The sequence below is a fragment of the Coregonus clupeaformis genome, chromosome 7 (genome assembly GCF_020615455.1).
Source record: "Coregonus clupeaformis isolate EN_2021a chromosome 7, ASM2061545v1, whole genome shotgun sequence".
In the NCBI taxonomy this organism is placed as follows: Eukaryota; Metazoa; Chordata; class Actinopteri; order Salmoniformes; family Salmonidae; genus Coregonus; species Coregonus clupeaformis.
This window is the reverse complement of record NC_059198.1, coordinates 60,742,860-60,764,455: the sequence shown is the minus strand read 5'-3', so window position 1 is coordinate 60,764,455 and position 21,596 is coordinate 60,742,860. Positions and strand designations below refer to the sequence as shown.

Sequence of the window (21,596 nt, the reverse complement as noted above, 5' to 3'; positions counted from 1 at the left end):
CAGTTTGGCGTTTCATCGATTTGAAGTGTTTCTACTAACTGTTAGACAATTAATTAACGTCATAATATGGACACTAATAATAGAGTTTGCGAGAAAGAGAGAATGTACACAGCCTATATGTAATCCCAGATGTGGCCCTACAAGCCTGTTGGAATGAAAATGACCATGTACTAATAACAATTCAACAATACCACAGTGTATACGTAGGCCTATCGGTGGGGCCAGGGGCTGGGGTCCCTTCTGTACTTTACATGTCCTCAGTCAGTCCCTTTGTGAAAAGGTCACCCTTTGAGACCCAAAACAGCTGAAAATGGCGCCGTGACACACTTAACTGACAGGCGGATTTGTTTGGGCTGCAAAGGCCTCCAATTACTTTCTGATGCGTCTGTCCATCAAAGAGAAAGAGAGCAAGGACCTGTCAGGGAGGTTGGTGTGTGTGTGTGTGTGTGTGGTCGTGTTTAACTATACTTGTGGGGACCAGAAGTCCCCACAAGAATAGGAAACAAACAAAAATTGGACCAAATGGGGACATTTTGTTGGTCCCCACAAGGTCAAATGTTATTTCTAGGGGGTTTAGGGTTAAGGTTAGAATTAGTGTTAGGGTTAGAATTAGGTTTAGGGTTAGGAGCTAGGGTTAGTTTTAGGGTTAGGGTTAGTTTTAGGGTTAGGGTTAGGGGTTAGGGAAAATAGGATTTTGAATGGGACTGAATTGTGTGTCCCCACAAGGTTAGTTGTACAATACTGTGTGTGTGTGTGTGTGTGTGTGTGTGTGTGCGTGCGTGTGTGCCTAAAAGTCCACGAACCCCTATCATTGTGGAGGGGCTGCAGGGTACTCCTCATTAATTGAGTTTGATCTAATGAAGGCGATGCCAAATGAGAGTTAGTTTTAGCCCCGAGGACAATACAACGTTGAATTTGATGTAAGATGCTTGGGGAATTTCTTTGAAATTGACAAATTGCATTAAACATTCCATTTGTATTAATGATATTGTGCTTGTTATTAGTAGCTGTGGTGTGCTACTCTTACTAGCAGCAGAAAGAGCAGCAGTTTAAGGCTATTTCCCACATGATAACCTTTTCCCTATGTCAAAAGTAGTGTACTATATAGGGAATAGGGTGCCACTTGGGACACAGACAAGCAGTGGTAAGGGATAACTAAAGCAGGACTCTCCAACCCTGTTCCTGGAGAGCTACCCTCCTGTAGGTTTTCGATCCAACCCCAGTTGAAACTAACCTGATTCAGTTTATGAACCAGCTAATTTTTTGAATCATGTGTGCTAGATTAGGGCTGGAGCAAAAACCTACAGGACAGTAGCTCTCCAGAAACAGGGTTGGAGAATCCTGCTGTAGAGGCATTAGAATAACCAGAAGCTAATTTTATGTGGCTAAGGCCCTGGTAAAAAGTTGTTCACTGGGAATAGGGTGCCATTTGGGACACTCAGAGTAGTTCACTGGGAATAGGGTGCCATTTGGGACACAAGCTAAGTGAATCCAGCAGTTGGTATATTGTGAATTATAATGTTTAGACCTCTGTTCCCGTGGGACGTCTGTTCCCGTGGGACGTCCTCAGTCATTCAAGCTCTTCACCAGCAGATTAAATTAATCATCCTCTTAATTCAATCAAATGGCCGACGCTCACAGCTCAGCCTCTCTAAGTGGCTTTAAGAGAGCTGGAGACTGAGTATTCGTCCCAAATAGCACCCTATTCCCTTTGTAGTGCACTACTTTTGACCAGAGCTACTTTTGGGATGGAGAAGGAGACTATGTTTGTGGGTGTGTATGGCCCTTCACACCAGAGCTAAAGAGCTAGGCCTCTTTCTGTCTTGAGAGAATGAGAACTACTCCAAAGGGTCAGGGGTTGGATTCACACAGTCAGGTGTAGTGGTTATTCATGACTCGCTTATCCTACACTACAAACACACAACTTCAAACCTGGCCTTATTCATGGACTTGCCTAAGACTACACTACATACACACCATTTCAAAGTCAGATCTTGAATTCTAACAGATGCAGAGTTGCAGACCAGTTGTAGAAATGCAATGCAGTCCATCCATATCTCGTATCCCCCCTCTTCAACCTCATAAATAATGGACGCAGGCGAAGCATCTGTCAACTTATTCTGTCAACCTGTTCCAGATGAGAGTCAGGCAGAGCAGGGCAGGAGGGAGCAATGTGATGGTACACACACATGATGCGTCCCAAATAGCATCCTATTCCCTACATAGTGCACTACTTTTTTACCATAAAGCTCTAGTCAAAAGTAGGGATGGGCACGGTTATTCAAATATTAGAATATCCGAATGGGCGTTAATATAAAATTACTTGCCAGATTATTAATTATTTAGAAGAAGAAAAAATGCTATTTTAATGAAAATGCTTTGTGTAAAATGTTATTAAATGATTTATGTGACATTGCTAAATACAAGGATAGACCATGTCAGTCAGTCAAAGCAGCACTTGCTTCAGAGGCTCCAAATGTAGCAAGTGAAGTGGGAGATTTCTAATCAATGCTAAATGGAATTACAATTAATTTGGCTAAATGAGAAGGAGTAGGCTACAATGATCAACCAACAGGTAAGCTGTTGTTTAATATGAATGGAGTTGTTGTAGACAAGGATGCGGGGAGCGCAGCCTAAGTAACTTAGCTGGCTAGTGTAGCTAGCTAGCTTCTTTACATCGATTTGATGCTGTCAAGACAGACACTACCATATGAGATGATATAATAATAATATAATATGCCATTTAGCAGATGCTTTTATCCAAAGCGACTTACAGTCATGCGTGCATACATTTTTGTGTATGGGTGGTCCCGGGGATCGAACCCACTACCTTAGCGTTACAAGCGCCGTGCTCTACCAGCTGAGCTACAACAAGTTTGTTTAACTTGCACAAGTCGGTTTGGCTACTTTCTCTCTCTCTCTCTCTCCCTCCATATCAGACACACCAGCCACTGCTCCTCTTGCCCCCCGTCTGTGCTGAAACAACAAACAGAATGCACCGCTTCTCCAAGTCCCCATTTCGACTATCTGGATATCCCCCAAAAAGATCATGGCATTCGAATAGTGAAATAATTTCAAATGCCCATCCCTAGGCAAATGTAGTACAATATGTAGTTAATAGGGTATCATTTGGGGCGCAGCCTACAAATAATAAACCCCTTGTCCGCTCCCGTGTGTCTCTCTCCTGCACCCCAGGCCTGTTTACATCAACACACTGACATCCCTGCTCACCTACACACTTCTTCTTCTTCTATGGTATATTGGCGTTCGCACACTTCAATGTGCATTCCGCCACCTACTGTGCGGGATGGAAACAGGATAGGGGATTAGATTGACCGCTCTAACGTTTGCCACCTCTATCTCCTTCACCCTTACAGGGCACTCCAGGAACTCGGGATCATGGTCCCCACCACAATTGCAACACCGTTGTCCATTATCCACACCGTTCTTCAGTATACTCCGTCCGCCTCCACACACTTGAAACATGGCCAAATCTTTTAAAATGTTTACACTGCAGTGGTTTGGGGACGAAAGCTTTTACAGCGTATCTTACATAACCAAGCTTCACATGCGTAGGTAACTGCTCTTTATCAAAAAACAACAGGAACAACAGACTTTCTTATTTTTCTCCATTCACCCAGCGAGTCAGACGCCGGGCACCAACCACACCAGAAATTCTCTTCAGGTATGCATCCTGAACATCTGTTGTCACCCCCTTTGATGGGTGCACTGCTCCAAAGTTCAAAGCACGATACTTCTGTTGTCCGGATTCTTTTGAGGCCCACTGCAATCTTCCTCTGTTCTTCAGAAATACAATACATCCAAATAAGACCACTCCTGGTCACTCTAACAGACTCAATGTTTCACAGTGCATACTTCACCATTTTCGACACCTCAAACAGGTCTCCCACATATGCATCCTTACTCAACAAAGGCATCCCAACAAGAAACTATTCATTATCGTTCATACATGTATCCTCCACTCCAATTTTAGACAATTTCCTTTTTGTTCCATTTTTCAACACTACTGTTGTCCATTCAGGACATTCAGCTTCACCAACTTTGCTGGACGTGCTGCTTGATTCGAACTCAGCATCCACTTCCGCCATCTCTCCCGACCTCCACCTACATTCTTGATCCTATCTGCTGAATTTATGAGGGCCTAGGTCTCTAAATCGACCATCCTCCCCTCCCCTCCACACACATACATATGCACATGCACAAACAAACTGGCACCTGCCGCCCGGAAACTTGTCAGTAACGTAACGTCTTCAGAATGTGTGACTGTAGAATAAACATAAGCCTCTGATGCCCTCTGGGTCTGTAAATTTATGGAGGGCACTCTTACTCTTCTTGAACAGTGAAATGGACAGCACTCCAAAGAAAAACTTCAATATTTCCCCACACATTTTTTATGAACAATCTGTGAGTGAGCATGTTGTCTATGATCTCACATTCTCACTCTGTAGGCAGCTTAGCTCAATGAACCAACATACCTCTATGCTCACTGACATAGGGGTAAAAGAGGCAGTAAAAGATGTCTCAGGACGTTTTGAATCTCTGTTTTCATGGCTGCTGTCATTTCCACGCCTCTCCCTGCTCACCCCTGTCGAGGTGCTGAGTAGAACGAGTGGTGGCAGGTTTTGCATCCCAAACGGCACCCTATTCCCTATATAGTGCACTACTTTTGACCTGGGCCCTGGTCAAAAGTAGTGCACTATATAGGGAATAGGGTGCCATTTGGGACAAAAGCAGGGTGTACTGTACTGTACGGCTGTACTGCTATAGCTGGTTTATGGACTATAGAGCACTGTCTCCCCAGTTTTGTCCTAATGGAGGATTCAGCTCATAAAACAGCATCATGATTTGAAATAAGCAGAGTTAGGGAGAGTAATGAAGGTGCAAATCAACTGAGTATTTTTTTTTATCTGACGTTTGCGGCCCTCCCAGCCTGCCTGCCTCCCCTCTACTCCTATGTCCTCCTCTCCTCCCCCCTCCCGGCCGGCTCACCCTCCTCCCGGCCGGTTCTCCTCCTCCCGGCCGGCTCCCCTTCTCCCTCTGTAATAGAAATCCTGGTGCTCCCTAATATAGCTAAGAGTGAGCTGCGGTATTAGTAAACATAACCTAGAATCATTCAGCCAGGTCCCAGCTCTAGCAACGTGCCTCTCCTCTGTGTGTGTGTGTGTGTGTGTGTGTGTGCATGCCTGTGCATGCGTGACTTCCACGAGCCATATCCAGGAAAACAAAAGCTGAATGGAAGTGGGCAGTTGGGGGTTTTACTTGGGGATGAATACAAATAGTTTAATCCAAGTATGGAGGGGGTATTTGGTGGGACTTCTGATAAATACAGCTTTGTTGTCAGATATTCACAGAAGTTCCGAATAACTGCTTATTTCGATGGCTGTGCATGGACTGTAGCAGGGAATGTATTGATTACACACAGGCATTGTAAAGGGCAAGAAGGGGCCTTAGAGCTAACAGCAGCAGGATCCGCCTCGCTCTGCCCTTTTATAGATAGAGTCATCATCGTCACAGTGTAGAAATGGAGTGGCCAGATATGTGGATTAGAAGCAATCATCAAAAAGAAAAGGGTCAGATACTTTGGAGTGGAAATGCTTGGCCTGGGAGTCGTGTTAAAACATCCATTCCTCGCCCTGTGACATCGATCGAAAAGCAAAAAGTAAGGTATTACTTTTTTTATGCTGTGGGGTCTTTCATTCTGAGACTAAGGCCAGGGGAAAAAAGAGAACGTTTGTGTGAGTGAGTGAGTGTATCTGTTGACCTCAAATACAAATAAATGACGGTGGGGGATAATGAAAGTTCATGAGGGGATTGGTTGCCTGTAGTCCACCCATGACATTGGGCTGAATGATTTTCCTCATCTAGCTGTTTAAAAGCAGGTAGCCTCCTCTGCCTCTTTACTGTGGTATTGATTGTTTATCTGAAATAACACCGTGCTGGAGCTGTGTTGGTGGCAATGGGGTTTGGGTAGAGGGTGGATAGGGGCAGTGGGGGAGAAAGGCTGGGTGGTAAGGTTATGATGGATATACAGACACGCTTTACAGACTGTCTCCTTTGACTAGACCGGTTGTGATCCTGTATCTTAGTACAGGAAAACAAAGTTCCACCCTATCAGCACAGTACATTAACGGCCCAGATCTTAAATGGGATAGAAACTGAGGTTGAAATGTTAGCAATGTGGCTCATGTTCGATAAGGCATCCACAAATTCATATTAAATCCTATGCCCTAGTCTAGTGGCTGCCTGTTGGCTTTGCCTGGTGCCAAGGGCTTGTGTCCACCATCCACCCCTCTCTGCACCCTCTCTTTTCTGCCAATGGCCCCTGGGTCTCCAGCCCATATGGTCAGATACAGTGTATCACAGTGACCTGTGGCTGGGGTTGTTGTTCAGCCAGACCCCTGAAGTGCCTGGTAATTAAACATGCACTGGAAGTCACCCTGGTCACTAGGAGAGGTGAGCATTATTAAAAAGTGTGTGTCTGTTTGTGTGTGTGTGTTTAGAGTGGTGGGGGGTCCTGTATACTGTTTAGGCATTCATTCTATTGGTGTGTGTGTGTGTTTGTGTGTGTGGTTCATTCATTAGAGTGCCTATAAAAAAAATAAACACATTCAAATCACTTCATTTCAATGATTAGGCAACTCAAGCCATAGGAATAACATATTGCCGTAAGTCATCATGAGTCACTGTTAGGGTCAACAGAGGTTACGCCAGGCCACATCTCTAAGGAATTCACAGACAGAGTGGTTAGAAATGAAAGAGGCGAATTCCACCAAGCCATTCATTGGAGCACAATCAAACACTGAGAGAAATTGATTGCTGCTGTAGGATAACCACTATTACTTTCTGAATGGAAGCATGGTAATCACACGTTTATTTAGGACAAGGACATATACCATATCCTTACAATGTTATAATTGTATAAAGTATACAGTACGCCTTTACAAAGTGCATGTATGACTCAACCCTCTGACTAAAACATTAATAATGTAAAAGCAGCTGTTTTACTGGGAGCTTCCAGGAAAATACATTCTTCTTCTCCGGCCGGCGGAAGAGGAGGAAGAAGAAGCCCTAATACTTTAGATTTGTAATGTCTTCTGTTTTGGCTCCATGAATTATGTAGTGTTGTGTGACAATTGGGTCGGTTGCTTTATCTGTTTTATGTAGCTGACCTGCTGTTTACAGCGTCAATAGACGCTTGAATGGAGATGTGTTTTTACAAAGGTCCCCCTGTTTGTAATTGTCACCACCAGGCTAGAAAGAGGAAGAGAGGGAAATGAAACAAACTAAACGTGGGAATGCAACGGCCACTCTGATTTTCAATTCACAGCTCGCTGTTTGACCTTTGTGTTGCTGAATCAATGCGTCCGCTTCTAAATTGCACCATTCATTTAAAAAAGTAAGGATTTGTTAGCAGTCGATCTAATCTCCAGGTACATTATTAAAGCAGAACAAACAAAACAATGAATAATGGATAATAACAACACCTTTTTTAATTACATTTGCTTTGAGTGTGTTTATTTCTGTATTGATATATTTGGGGTGTTTTATTTTTTCTGTGGACTGTGTATTGGGATAATTGTTGAGAGAATAGGCTTTCACACTTGACTACACATGGCAGGCACACACACTCGGCACACACACACACACACACACACTTGGCACACACAAACACATGCACACACACGCACACACACACTTGGCACAAACACACACAGGTCATTTGCATAGGAATAGAGGCTCCCATACAGTACCCACCACCGAAGCACAATGGGCAGACAGGAAATAAGTAATGAGTAAGGCAGGGGAACCAGTCGAACCCCCCGCTGAGTTCTCTCCTCCTTCTCTGTTGTAAACAACAAAATTGCAATCTATTCCCTACATAATGCACTACCTTCGACCAGTCCCTTTGGGCCCTGGTCAAAAGTAGTGCACTATTTAGGGAATAGGACACCATTTTGAATGCAGACTAAATACCAAACCTCAAAGGTATATATCTGTGCCCCTGTGGAAATCGGTGACGTCATCACATTTTATTACATAAAACCCTGTGTGTTTACGCTAGAGACTTCCTGTTTTTGCATGGGCTACGTCGCAATTAATTGAATCTGCCGATGTGCTGCCATTCGCATATGAAGTCCGAATGGTTTGAGCGAGAATCTATTTGGACCCCACTATCGATAGTTGAGACTCACGAACACGGACATTTCAGCTTCACAGGACTCGTCTGAAGGTTACCCATTACCGGGACGTAAAAATTATTAGAAGTGAATTGTGCATTTCCACATCAAAGGTATACGGGTCATTCCACGGTATAAATAAATAAATGTTGAGCTTTCTTATATCTCAGATATAGGACAGACACTTCAAAACAAACCTCCTTTTGATTTCCTTTTTGAGTCTGTGCTAGCTAAGGAGACAAGAACAAACAAACAAACTAGTCCCCTGTAGCTCAGTTGGTAGAGCATGGTGCTTGCAACGCCAGGGTTGTGGGTTTGTTTCCCACGGGGGGCCAGTAACTGTAAGTCACTCTGGATAAGAGCGTCTGCTAAAATGTAAAGGATTAAATTATTCACAGAGACGAGGGGGGGGAGCCTCTTCCACTACAGTAAACAGTAACACAGGGACATGTTCACAGTGCCATCCACTACAGTGCCTTGCAAAAGTATTCATCCCCCTTGGTGTTTTTCCTATTCTGTTGCATTGCGACCTGTAATTTAAATTGATTTTTATTTGGATTTCATGTTATGGACATACACAAAATAGTCCAAATCGGTGAAGTGAAATGAAAAAAATAACTTGTTTAAGAAAATTCAAAAAAATTAATTACGGAAAAGTGGTGCGTGCATATGTATTCACCCCCTTTGCTATGAAGCCCCTAAATAAGATCTGGTGCAAACAATTACCGTCAGAATAATGATAATTAGTTAAATAAAGTCCACCTGTGTGCAATCTAAGTGTCACATGATCTGTCACATGATCTCAGTATATAATACACCTGTTCTGAAAGGCCCCAGAGTTTGCAACACCACTAAGCAAGGGGCACCACCAAGTAAGCGGCACCATGAAGACCAAGGAGCTCTCCAAACAGGTCAGGGACAAAGTTGTGGAGAAGTACAGATCAGGGTTGGGTAATATCCGAAACTTTGAACATCCCACGGAGCACCATTAAATACATTATAAAAAAATTGAAAGAATATGGCACCACAACATTTTACATTACATTTACGTCATTTAGCAGACACTCTTATCCAGAGCAATTAGGGTTAAGTGCCTTGCTCAAGGGCACATCAACAGATTTTCACCTAGTCAGCTCGGGGATTAGAACCAGTGACCTTTCGGTTACTGGCACAACACTCTTAACCACTAAGCTACCTGCCGCCCCCAACAAACCTGCCAAGAGAGGGCCGCCCACCAAAACTCACGGACCAGGCAAGGAGGGCATTAATCAGAGAGGCAACAAAGAGACCAAAGAAAACCCTGAAGGAGCTGCAAAGCTCCACAGCGGAGATTGGAGGATCTGTCCTTAGGACCACTTTAAGCCGTACACACCACAGAGCTGGGCTTTACGGAAGAGTGGCCAGAAAAAAGCCATTGCTTAAAGAAAAAAAAATAAGCAAAAGGCATGTGAGAGACTCTCCAAACATATGGAAGAAGGTACTCTGGTCAGATGAGACTAAAATTGAGCTTTTTGGCCATCAAGGAAAACGCTATGTCTGGCGCAAACCCAACACCTCTCATCACCCCGAGAACACCATCCCCACAGCAACAAAATAGGAATAATGCCAAGGGGGGTGAAAATTTTCGCAAGCCACTGTATATAAACAGAGAGAGGATTGAAAAGAAAGAAAGAGAACAAAGACTTGGGATCAAAGAACAGTATGTTGAGAAGCCAGTATAGTAGTAGACCCATTTTAACACACACGACCTGAGCTAAAGAGGCTAAGGCAATACAAAGACTGGAAAGAAAGGGTTACACCAGTAGCCTATGTTGCAGTATCGAAACTGGGCCATACATGTGGTGAAGACAAGTGTTGTGAATGTGAGCGGCGGTGGCGCTCTGGAAGTTGGCGGCTGTGGAGATCCTGCTTGGGTTGAGTGATGGGGGCGTCTCTGAATGATAGTGGGGCTGGATATAACGAGAAACAGGGTCTACGTCCCAAATGGCACCCTAGTCCCTATATAGTGCACTACTTTTGACCAGGGCCCATAGGGCTTTAGTCAAAAGTAGTGCACTATATAGCGAATAGGGTGTCATTAGGGATGCACCAGGGAAATGGCCCAGTCACATTGACTTGGCCCAGATCTTATGATTTATCAGGTTATTTGGTAAGAATTTGAGCAGCCAGGCAAGGTAATGGTGTTTGCAATGAGCTCTGGAGTGCTACACGTGGATGTATTGCTGAGGGAACACCCCCAGAACATTGACAGAGATGGTTCGGACTAACACACCCCTGCCCCCTGACAAGGATGGTACAGGTTAATTTGTTTGTGTTGTGTATGAGAATATGCATCAGTGTTATTATGCACTTGTTCAGGGCATGATCGAAGAATGCATCGTCCTTATTGGTTATAACTGTCTTAATTGATAGGCCCTCATTGGTTAATGGCCTGGATATTACCTCTGCTAGCCTGAGAGCGGGTGCAGATGGAGAAATGTTAGCAAGGAGTAATGTTGTCTCCTCTGTCAAGATATACAATAAACCATAATATTTTATATGCACTTCTGCATACCCGCTCCTTTCTATTAACCTGGTTCAGTTAGAGGTGAGGGTTGATTATCCTCCCTTGATTACAGTTAAGGCGTCAGTATGCTTCAGTTCGGCTGGCGCCTAGCCAAACTCGGCTAGCCAAACTGAACGAGTGTGCTCGCATACTCCCTTAAAAGACCATCGCTTGAAAAACAAGAAATAATTGGCAATAGTACTGTTTGTCCATTTTGAGACGCCATAGCCAGTATACACTTCCTCAGAATAGTCCAAATTAATCTAAAATAACTAAAGAAATCGGTCATTAATTTTGATGTTTTTGCCGAGGACATCTTAGTCGCACAATTTTACATCAAATTAAGATGTTTGGTGCAGTATTTCTCAATGAAAAAATTTGCATGAAAACAAGTCGTCTCTCGTTGAATGACAACAGACTTTATTGAAGAAGACTTTGGCTCTGAACTTCGGCTTGCCTCCATAAAACTTTTGCCGAAAAACCCTCACCGAAGTTCAAAACGAACAAAAACAGCACAAAATGTCGTCAAAATATATGTACAAACTCTCCCAAACTGTTTAGGCTGGGAAGCATGTGGACGCCTTTAGGAGATGTGACTAAGGTGTGATTATGGTTCAGCCTTAAGGGGACCCTAAGAGAATAAACAGGTTCTGCTAATTAACCTAAACAACCTAAGCAAAGCCAAAAAATTGTACAAACAAGGGAAGGACCCTCAGACTTTCTATCGAGAGAAAGCGTGTACATGTACACGCTTTGTGAAGGAGAATTACTGCTCTATAAAGGGGAAGTACTCTGTCTGCTACATGCTGCCACATACTTCTCAACATCCTCCAGCTTCTCTTCTAAATCCTCTTTCATTAAAGTAAGGCAGCAAAAAAAGTCATTTTCAAGACAAAGACAGACTCTCCCAGTTGAGCCAAAGATCAATATACAGTATATGGACAGAAAAATATAGAAGGTGTTATGTTTCTTCTGTTACTGAGAGGAGGCGAGGAGATTGGCGAAACAAGAACAGCCAGCCAAACACTCTCTTCCCAATGGTTTGGCTCATTACTAAAAACCTTGTGACAGAGTAGTGTCCTGTCCAGGTGATGTACATCACACTGCAAAAACAAGTGGTAGGCTCTTGCCCTATGGGCCGTCCTGGCTCGTCCTACGCTACTTACTTTATATCCTTGTGACTTGAGGACAAGGAAACCTAAACCCTACCCAGTAACCCATCCGTTGGGTTTCAATGCTCCCACAGACAATAACTGAAACAAAGACACACAAAAAAACTAAAGCGTTATATGTGGGTCAGATGCTCTATTCCCAATGCACCAAGTGGGATTTAGTGATACATTTAGCCAAGAAGAAGCACTAGAGAATAATAGCATGGAGAACGATACTGTGAGGGAGTGACTCTCTTGGTCTGTATCCGTGTTTGCATCCCAAATGGCACCCTATTCCCTATGTAGTGCACTACTTTTGACCAGGGCCCTGGTTGCACTACATAGGGAATAAGGTGCCATTTGGGATGTAGCTCATGTCCTCTTAATAAAATAATAAAATGAATTCAGAGGGTGACAACGTTGTGTCAAGGCGAAGGGAAAGAAGGGAAACTATGAAACAACCTGTCACTGACAGTGTCTCACATTAGCAGCCTTTAAGGGCCTCTTCTTTGGTTTGTACCAGGGCCATGTACCTGCCAACCCCCCTCAACCCCCCTCGCCCGTGGCTGACATTCTCCTATCTCACTTTTAATTGCCCCCTCCGGGGGCTCCTTCTGCATTGCCGTGAAGGTTGGGTTGCCGTGGCTTAATGGGCGCGATAGGGTACTGCCTCTCTGTGTCGCTTATCTTCTCTCGTTAGGAGACAAAAGAGACAGAGAGAGAGAGAGCGGGAGAGAGGAGAGACAGAGAGAGACCCACACAGAGAGACACACACAGAGAGAGAAGGAGAGAGAGAGGGAGAGAGAGAGAGAGAGAAGGAGAGAGAGAAAGTCAGAGAGAGAGAGAAAGAGGGAACGAGGAAGAAGAGAGAAAACAAGAGGAGGATGAGTAGTACTGCCGTTCATAGGTCAGTTTTGCCTGCATGGCTCCAGACTATACACGAAATGCCCCCGAAGCCATTTGGTGTAGTTACACATAAAACACTAGAAGAGCTATTAGTCTTCTACATCCAATATGATGGATACATTTGTGTGTCTCGCTGTGTCCCCGTCTTTATCTATGAGTCCCTGTGTTCGATTAAAGCAATAGATACATTTAATAGCTAATTGTTATGAGTTTAAATATTATTTCATGCAATTCTATGAGCCTAGAATCCTTGGGCCCACGCTCCAAATTGCCGGCAGACACATTCATCTTGCTAACCCTGCACAGAACGCAATGCAGTAGTATTATTGCCATATGTACTGACTCCAGATAATCGGTGACAGGCAATTTATAGCCTTTTTTTTTACAGTTGCAATTAAATGGCACAGAGATGGATGCAAGGAGAAAGAGGGAGCAGAGGGAGAAAATCAAGCAGTGTCAGGGTTGTTGTAAACACTTTCTCTTAACTGTAAAGATATAATTGCGGTGTCATGTTCTATTACACAGGTTCATTATGACGCTGACAATTACTGGGGCTGTGTACCAAGAAAAGAGAGGAGAGCTACTCAACACATACACACACAGAGCCATGTACACACCGGTACACACAGATGTAGAGAAAACTAAGCTCTGGATGTAACTGACTTACTGCTACTGGTCCACTGTTGATGGAGAATTAAGGGGTCAGAGAGCTGTAGCAGTGTCTCAAATGGAACCCTATTCCCTACATAGTGCACTACTTTAAATTGGGAGGATACAATAGTAGTGCACTATGTAGGGAATAGGGTTCCATTTGAGACACTGCTACAGCTCTCTGACCCCTTAATTCTCCATCAACAGTGGACCAGTAGCAGTAACTGCATACACTCTTAATAATAAAGGTGCAAGTTGGAACCAAATTAGGTTCTTGAGAGCGATGCCATAGGGGATCCATTTTAGGGTCTCTTAAGAACCATAAATGTGATGGTTCTTTGAAGAACCATGCAACAATCCAAAACCAGAAGTAGTTCTGCCCTCCAGGAACGGAATTGAATAGCCCTGCTGTAAGGTTTTAAGCCTTATTTGCATATTTCCCATGGTGCCTTTCAAGTGAATTTTAGAGTTACCAGTACCACCCATTACTGTGTTTGCTAGTGACAGAGACATGGTTGTTGCATTAGTACATTTTCAGTCCTGGGGCCTTCACCAAGTGAGATCCTAAGTGAATATGTTGTCATTAAAATTGTATCATTTAAGGCAATACACTACATATTTCATAAGGCCTTCTTTAGATGGCCAAGTTTTACCCTAATACAGTGGCCTGAAAGTTTGCAGGCCACATCAAGCCTGCAAGTCACATTATGCTGGTTTGCAAAGTGATGTGTAAGTCCTATTAGAATTCAGCCAGCCAACATTTTTATTCACCCACAACGTGCTTTCAGAATGACGGCCAGGGTTGGGAAGACTAAGATATGAGACTAACTTAAACATCCAAACTGGAACAACCATTTCAGTAACGAGTGGAATAAGTCCAAGTAACAGATTTGAATAGTTTAGAAAAATGTATGTTATTTCTATTTTATTAGCATGAGATACATTAATCAATCAATGTAGATGCAAAAATGTTGATATTGAAACAAACAATTGTAAAAATTAACCTGCAATAGAGGATGCTGGGAAATATGATAATGATGGTGGTTTTGGTTCAACTCTGGTTATTATTAACACTAACACTGGGTTTCTTGTACCACACTGAGTGTTAATTTAACTCTTTACAGTGTTCATTTAACTATTGAATCATCACTAGAAATGTTACACATAAAAATGTACACTAGTTAACACTGGCCATAGCTGTGTACTATGAAAGGGACACATCGGAAAGGGACACATCTGAAGGCTTCCACATTTCAAGAACCTTTTAGAATTCTGAAGAACCGTAGATGCCACATCAAGATGCCCCAAACTTAACTCAAAGGTTCTTTATCGGGCAAGAGTTCTCCCAAGGAACCTTAAGAGCTGAGGAAGAACAATTTAAGAACCTTTATTTTTTTCAGTGTAGGGAATAGGGTGCCATTTGGGACAACATGGATTCCAGGGCATGACAAAATTTGATCAGCGGTGCGAGCGCTCCTCAGGGACAGCAGGCAGGGCCTTTCCATACAGTCAGTGAGGCATTAGCTTCCAGCCTTCCACAGTGACATTATGAAGAAATCTATTGAAAGGACTGACTGTCTGCCTCCCACCAGAGCAGAGCAGTGTGTGTGTGTTTGTGTGTGTGTGTGTGTGTGTGTGCTTGTGTGTGTGCGTGCGTGCGTGCGTGTGTGTTGAGGAACTGAAGACTGGAGGTATTAGAAGGCTCTGAGAAGCAACCCCGGAGACCGCATGGTATTTCCTACCACACTGCTGAGTCCTACAGCAAATCAATAGCTCCCAGTCGCCCACGCTCCCTCACCATGGTCAATTAAGGAAATTCATAAAGTCAAGCGTGTGAGGACTTGGGAAAGAGAAGGAGGGAAATAGAAGAGAGGAAATAAAAGAGAGGAAAAAATACTTTTAGCAAAAAATGTATTTGAACCAGAGTTTTCCACGTGAGAGTTACTTAGAGAGAGATTGTGAGTGGGCTGTGGCTTCGGGTACTCTATGGCTCTGTCCCAAATGGCACCCTATTCCCTACATAGTGCACTACTTTTGAAAAGAGCCCTATTGGTCGACTATGGGCGCTCGTCAAAAGGAAAGCACTATATTTGAGACAGGCAGTCACTCTCACCTGCTCCGTCGGCCCAGAGAGAGCCTGTTGTGACCTATGGTTTCTTATTCCCCCTGCTGAGGCATGCAAAGGACACATTCAAAGTGACTTTAGCATCGCAAGCATCTGAAAATCCCCCACAATAATGCATATCAGCTGAAGCGCATGCAGCAGGCATAAAGGAGAGGAGCTTTGGCATGGGCTATAATAAACTGCAAGGCATGGGGGAAAAGAGAAAGGGGGACCTAACCCCTCAGCTTTTCCCATTTGCGTTTTGCCTCATAAGGGGAAAGCAGGGTTGAAAGCAGGTAGGGAGGGAGGGCAGGGAGAGAGGCCTTGGCTTGGAAGGGCAGGGAGAGAGGCCTTGGCTTGGAAGGGCAGGGAGAGAGGCCTTGGCTTGGAAGGGCAGGGAGAGAGGCCTTGGCCTGGAAGGCTTAAAGGAGAGAGAGAAGACAGGTAGGGTAATGGATGTGCTAGACACACACAAGCTCTCACTCACACACACACACATGTCCTCTCTTAACTGTCCTGCTGACACTGCTCTGACAGGATGTCTCTACCTCTCCTTCACTCCCTCCATCTCTCTCTTTCTCTCCATCCTCTCGCTCTCTCCCTACCATTCCCTGACCCACCCTCTCCCCCTTTCAACAACTGTCTCTGCCTCTTTCTCCCTCTCTCTCTTTCTCCATCTCTCTCCCTCCATCTCTCTCTCTGCCCAACCTACCCTGACCCTCCCTCTCTCTCCATCTGAGCCTCTCCCGCCATCTCTCTACCCCTCTCAATGTGTCTCGACCGGTCTGTCTCTCCCTCTCTAGCTCAATCTCACTCCACTTTCTGCATGCAGTTCAAAGCACTTAATTCAGCAGAATGCACAGAGATTTCTTCCTTTATGTCCTGTGAGAAAAGTAGAGCTGCCAAACAGCATTCTACATCTCTCTATCTGAGCTGAGCCTGTGTGGGTGTGGGTGTCCTTAATGGCACCCTATTTCCTATATAGTGCACTACTTTTGACCAGTAAAATTATGGGTCCTGGTCAAAAGTAGTGCACTAGGATGTCATTTGGGACGTAGTCTGTGTGTGATAGTGACGATGGTGCTGCTAGTTCCCAGTGCGCCCACTGATAAACCCAGCGCCCGGACCCCAGTGGTACCACACCATCAGCCTGGATAGTACCCAGACAGGAATAATGAGCATAGAAGAAGAAGTCATGCCCTTCTTCATCTCTCCATCTTGTTCCATTTTCTCCCCTCCATGTTTGTCTAACCATGTCTTCAGAGAGAGAGAGAGAGAGAGAGAGAGAGAGAGAGAGAGAGAGAGAGAGAGAGGAGAGGAAGACCGAGCCAGAGAGAGAGAGAGAGAGAGAGAGAGGAAGACCGAGCCAGAGAGAGAGAGAAAGAGAGGGAGGAAGACCGAGCCAGAGAGCGAGAGAATGAGTGAGAGTATGTGTGTGGCACTGTATGCTCTGTGCTTTCATTGTGTGGTTTGCAAACAACCATTTTGCTCAGTATCTTTACAATGATCTGAAGGTAATAAACTCAGGTTGACATTGCTCAGGGTCTCCACTGACAGCCTGCTTGCTCTGATAACATAGTGTGCCCAAGCAGATTGTTTAAAGAGATTCAAGAAGCTGAACATGTAGACCTGTTAGTCTATTAAAAGTTTATTCAGTTTAGTTTCTTTATTCAGATATGATTAAAGGCAATACACGCCGTATGCATACATGTAGCCCTTTGTAGCTGTGTCAACGTGTGGATGGAGATGTAGACTCATTATGTCGAGTCATATTCCTTTAAAGGGGCAATCTGAAGTCTCATTTATGAGAGAGAGAGAGAGCGAGAGAGAGAGAGAGAGAGGTGACAGCGTTCCCTCCCCAATATGCACTCCTAGACAAAACTACAACAAATTAACCAACATAAATGGGTCACAACTCCTGCAGCTCTGTTGCACGCTGGGTCTGTGCATTGTCAATGGTAGGCTTCTAGGAGACTCCTATGGTAGGTACACCTACAGCTCATCCCTTGGCAGTAGTACTGTAGATTACTTTATCACTGACCTCAACTCAGAGTCTCTCAGAGCGTTCACAGTCAGCCCATTGACACTCCTATCAGATCACAGCAAAATCACAGTCTACTTGAACAGAGCAATACTCAGTCATAAGGCATCAAAGCCAATGGAACTGCATAATATTAAGAAATGCTATAGATGGAAGGAAAGTCATGTAGAAACCTACCAAAAAACTATTGGGCAACAACACATTCAATCCCTTTTAGACAACTTCCTGGACAAAATGTTTCACTGCAATAGTGAAGGTGTAAACTTGGCAGTAAAAAACCTAAACAGAATATTTGAGCTTTCAGCTTCCCTATAAAATCTAAAAAAATGTCAAGCAGACAACCTAAGAAAATTAACAACAATGACAAATGGTTTGATGAAGAATGCAAAAACCTAAAAAAAAGTATTGAGAAACCTATCCAACCAAAAACATTGAGACCCAGAAAACTTGAGCCTATGCCTTCACTGTGGTGAATCACTAAAACAATACATAAATACACTAAGGAAAAAGAAGGAACAGCACGTCAGAAATCAGCTCAATGTAACTGAAGAATCCATAGAATCTAACCACTTCTGGGAAAATTGGAACACTAAACAAACAGCAACACGAAGACTTATCTATCCAAAACATCTCCAATCTATTTTGCTCTATAACAAAGAACAAACAGCAAAAACATATACCTGATCAATTACAAATCTTAGAATCAGCTATTAAAGACTACCAGAACCCACTGGATTCTCCAATTACATTGAATGAACTACAGGACAAAATACAAACCCTGATAAATGATAAAATATACAGACCACACATTCCAATTGGCTATAATTAAACTCTTTAACGTCATCCTCAGCTCTAGCATCTTCCCCAATATTTGGAACCAAGGATTAATCACCCCAATCCACAAAAGTGGAGACTAATTTGACCCCAATAACTACTGTGGGATATGCGTCAACAGCAACATTGGGAAAATCTTCTGCATTATCATTAACAGCAGACCAAATTACCGTACGACAGACCACGTATTCACCCTGCACACCCTAATTGACAAACAAACAAAACAAAACAAAAGCAAAGTTGTCTCATGCTTTGTTGATTAAAAAAAGGTTTTGATTCAATTTGGCATGATGGTCTATTATACAAATTGATTGAAAAGTGGTGTGGGGGAAAACACATTATAAAATCAATGTACACAAACAACAAGTGTGCAGTTAGAATTTGCAAAAACACACACACAATTCTTTCCACAGGGCCATGGGGTGAGACAGGGATGCAGCTTGAGCCCCACCCTTTTCAACATATATATCAGTGAATTGGTCAGGGGACTAGAACAGTCTGCAGCACCCGGCCTCACCCTACTAGAATCTGAAGTCAAATGTCTAGTGTTTGCTGATGATCTGGTCCTTCTGTCCCCAACCAAGGAGGGCCTACAGCAGCACCTATATCTTCTGCACAGATTCTGTCAGACCTGGGTCCTGACAGTGAATTTCAGTAAGACAAAAATAATGGTGTTCCAAAAAAGGTCCAGTTGCCAGGACCACAAATGACCATTATGGTCCCGCTTTAAATGATGTGCAGCGTATAAAGGCTTCATAAAGCCTTCATAAACACTACATAAATGTGTTGCAAATCATCTATAACCGTATGTCATGCTCTTTAAAGGGTTCATAAATGTGGCATAACTGTGTGACATAGCCACCAATGTCAAACGTGACTAGGTCAAATATGACAAAACCTGTGCTTTATAAACGGTGGCATGAGCACCACTTAATAAAGGCCTTATAAATCATATTAAATGGTGGTTTCACAAAGCATTTATAACATTGTCATGTATCTTGGTAGAGCATTACAATGCCAGGATAGTGGGTTTGATTGCCGGGACCACCCATACGTTAAAAAAAGATGCACGCATGACTGTAAGTCACTTTGGGATAAAAGCGTCTGCTAAATTGTATATATTATATTGAACTAAAATATTTATAGGATGGCCCAACCTCTTTCCCTCTTGGGTGCATAGCCAATATTGAACCTGACCTCAACTTTCCCCCCAGTCTAAAGTGCAGTCATGCACAGCAAAAAACATTGGTAGGGCCTTTTTGAAATCTGTTTTTATTTTTGGCCTAATTCTGTATTTTTCCAAAATTCCGTATTGTTTTTCCAGGTTTAAATCTGCCTAGATACAGCCACGTCTCATAGTCAAGTCATGAGATTTGTAAATGAAAGAGGAATATGATAATACGAATCAAACAGAGTTTCCCATCTCCCCATTTAGAGTATTTCTGGCACAGCACAGAAATGCCCTTATACAGATGGTGTGACAAAGGCATTTACTAACAGACCTGCTAACTTTCTTCGTTGTTTCGTTTAAGGTTAGAACCAACATGCAGTACCTGCATCAGGCAGAGAGGCAAAAACCATTTGTACGCCAGCTCAGGGACAAGCTACACTATTCACAGCCCTGTTTAATGTTGCAATGCTGGACTTTCTGAAACTTAATGTATTTGTTTTGTTTTGAAAATGTAAAAATAAAAGGAAATATATGGTTTAAACATGTGTTTAATGTTTATTTGTTTTAGCTGTTAGTGATAATTCCCTAAGTATTAATACATCTGTGTTTACATCATTAAGCCTTTATATATGTGTTATGAATGACCAAAGGTGTCTGACTTTATAATAAGTACACCGCCATATGACAGTAATCCTTCTACACCCCCCCTCCCCCAGTGTTGGTTGTCCCACTGGCTATCCTAAGTTGAATGCACCAATTTGTAAGTCGCTCTGGATAAGAGTGTCTGCTAAATGACTTAAATGTTAAATGTTAAATATGATGTAAGGCATTTATGTATTTGTTTTCAATGACCAAATGAGCTGATGTGCCTGGGAATGAGATTAGGTGTAATGTGACTAACATGACTTTACTTTAGAGCGCGTGCCATCCTTCAGCACCACATGTCACCCTTTATAAAGCACATATTTATATCATATTCGACATAGTGGGTTATGTCACATTTGACATTGGTGATTGTCACACAGTTATGCCACATGCATGAACTCTTTATAAAGCATGACATACGGTTATAGATGCTTTGTAACACATTTATGTAGTGCTAATAAAGACATTATGAAGGCTTTATGAAGCCTTTATAAGCTGAACATCATTTATATCAGGGCCCAAATTCCACCTAGACACATTGCCCTAGAGCACACAAAACAACTCTACCTACCTCGGCCTAAACATCAGCACCACATGTAACTTCCACAAAGCTGTGAACGATCTGAGAGACGAGGCAAGAAGGGCCTTCTACGCCATGAAAAGGAAGATAACATTTGACATCCCAATTAGGATCTTGCAAAAAATACTTGAATCAGTTAATTGTCCTTTATGGCTGTGAGGTCTGAGGTCTGCTCACCAACCAATAATTCACAAAATGGGACCAACAACAAATTGAGACTCTGCATGCAGAATTCTGCAAAATCATCCTCTGTGTAAAACGTAAAACTAGGATGATACCCCATTAATTATCAAAATCCAGAAAATAACCATTAAATTCTACAACCACCTAAAAGGAAGCGATTCCCAAACCTTCCATAACAAAGCCATCACCTACAGAGGGATTAACCTGGAGAAGAGTCCCCTAAGCAAGCTGGTCATGGTGCTCTGTTCACAAACACAAACAAACCCCAAAGAGTCCCAGGACAGCAACACAATTAGACCCAACCAAATCATGAGAAAACAAAAATATAATTACTTGACACATTGGAAAGAATTAACAAAAACTAGAATGCTATTTGGCCCTAAACAGAGAATACACAGTGGCAGAATACCTGACCACTGTGACTGACCCAAAATTAAGGACAGCTTTGACTATGTACAGACTCAGTGTGCATGGCCTTGCTATTGAGAAAGGCCACCATAGACAGACCTGGATCTCAAGAGAAGACAGGCTATGTGCACACTGTCCACAAAATGAGGTGGAAACTGAGCTGCACTTCCTAACCTCCT

The 21,596-nt window shown here is 43.1% G+C and overlaps 1 protein-coding gene across 2 annotated transcripts in view; it reads left to right on the top strand.

The window, feature by feature from the left end:
• LOC121569821 (cadherin-6-like) overlaps positions 1–21,596 on the top strand; it is a 75,153-nt gene that overhangs the window by 12,368 nt on the left and 41,189 nt on the right. The window contains exon 1 of one of the 2 annotated variants that reach the window (XM_045221443.1): positions 5,566–5,680. The exons of the other annotated variant lie outside the window; for it this stretch is intronic. The gene's annotated coding sequence lies outside the window, so the exon portion shown is untranslated. Of the gene's footprint in view, positions 1–5,565; positions 5,681–21,596 lie in introns of those variants that run through there. 2 annotated transcript variants of the gene reach the window in all.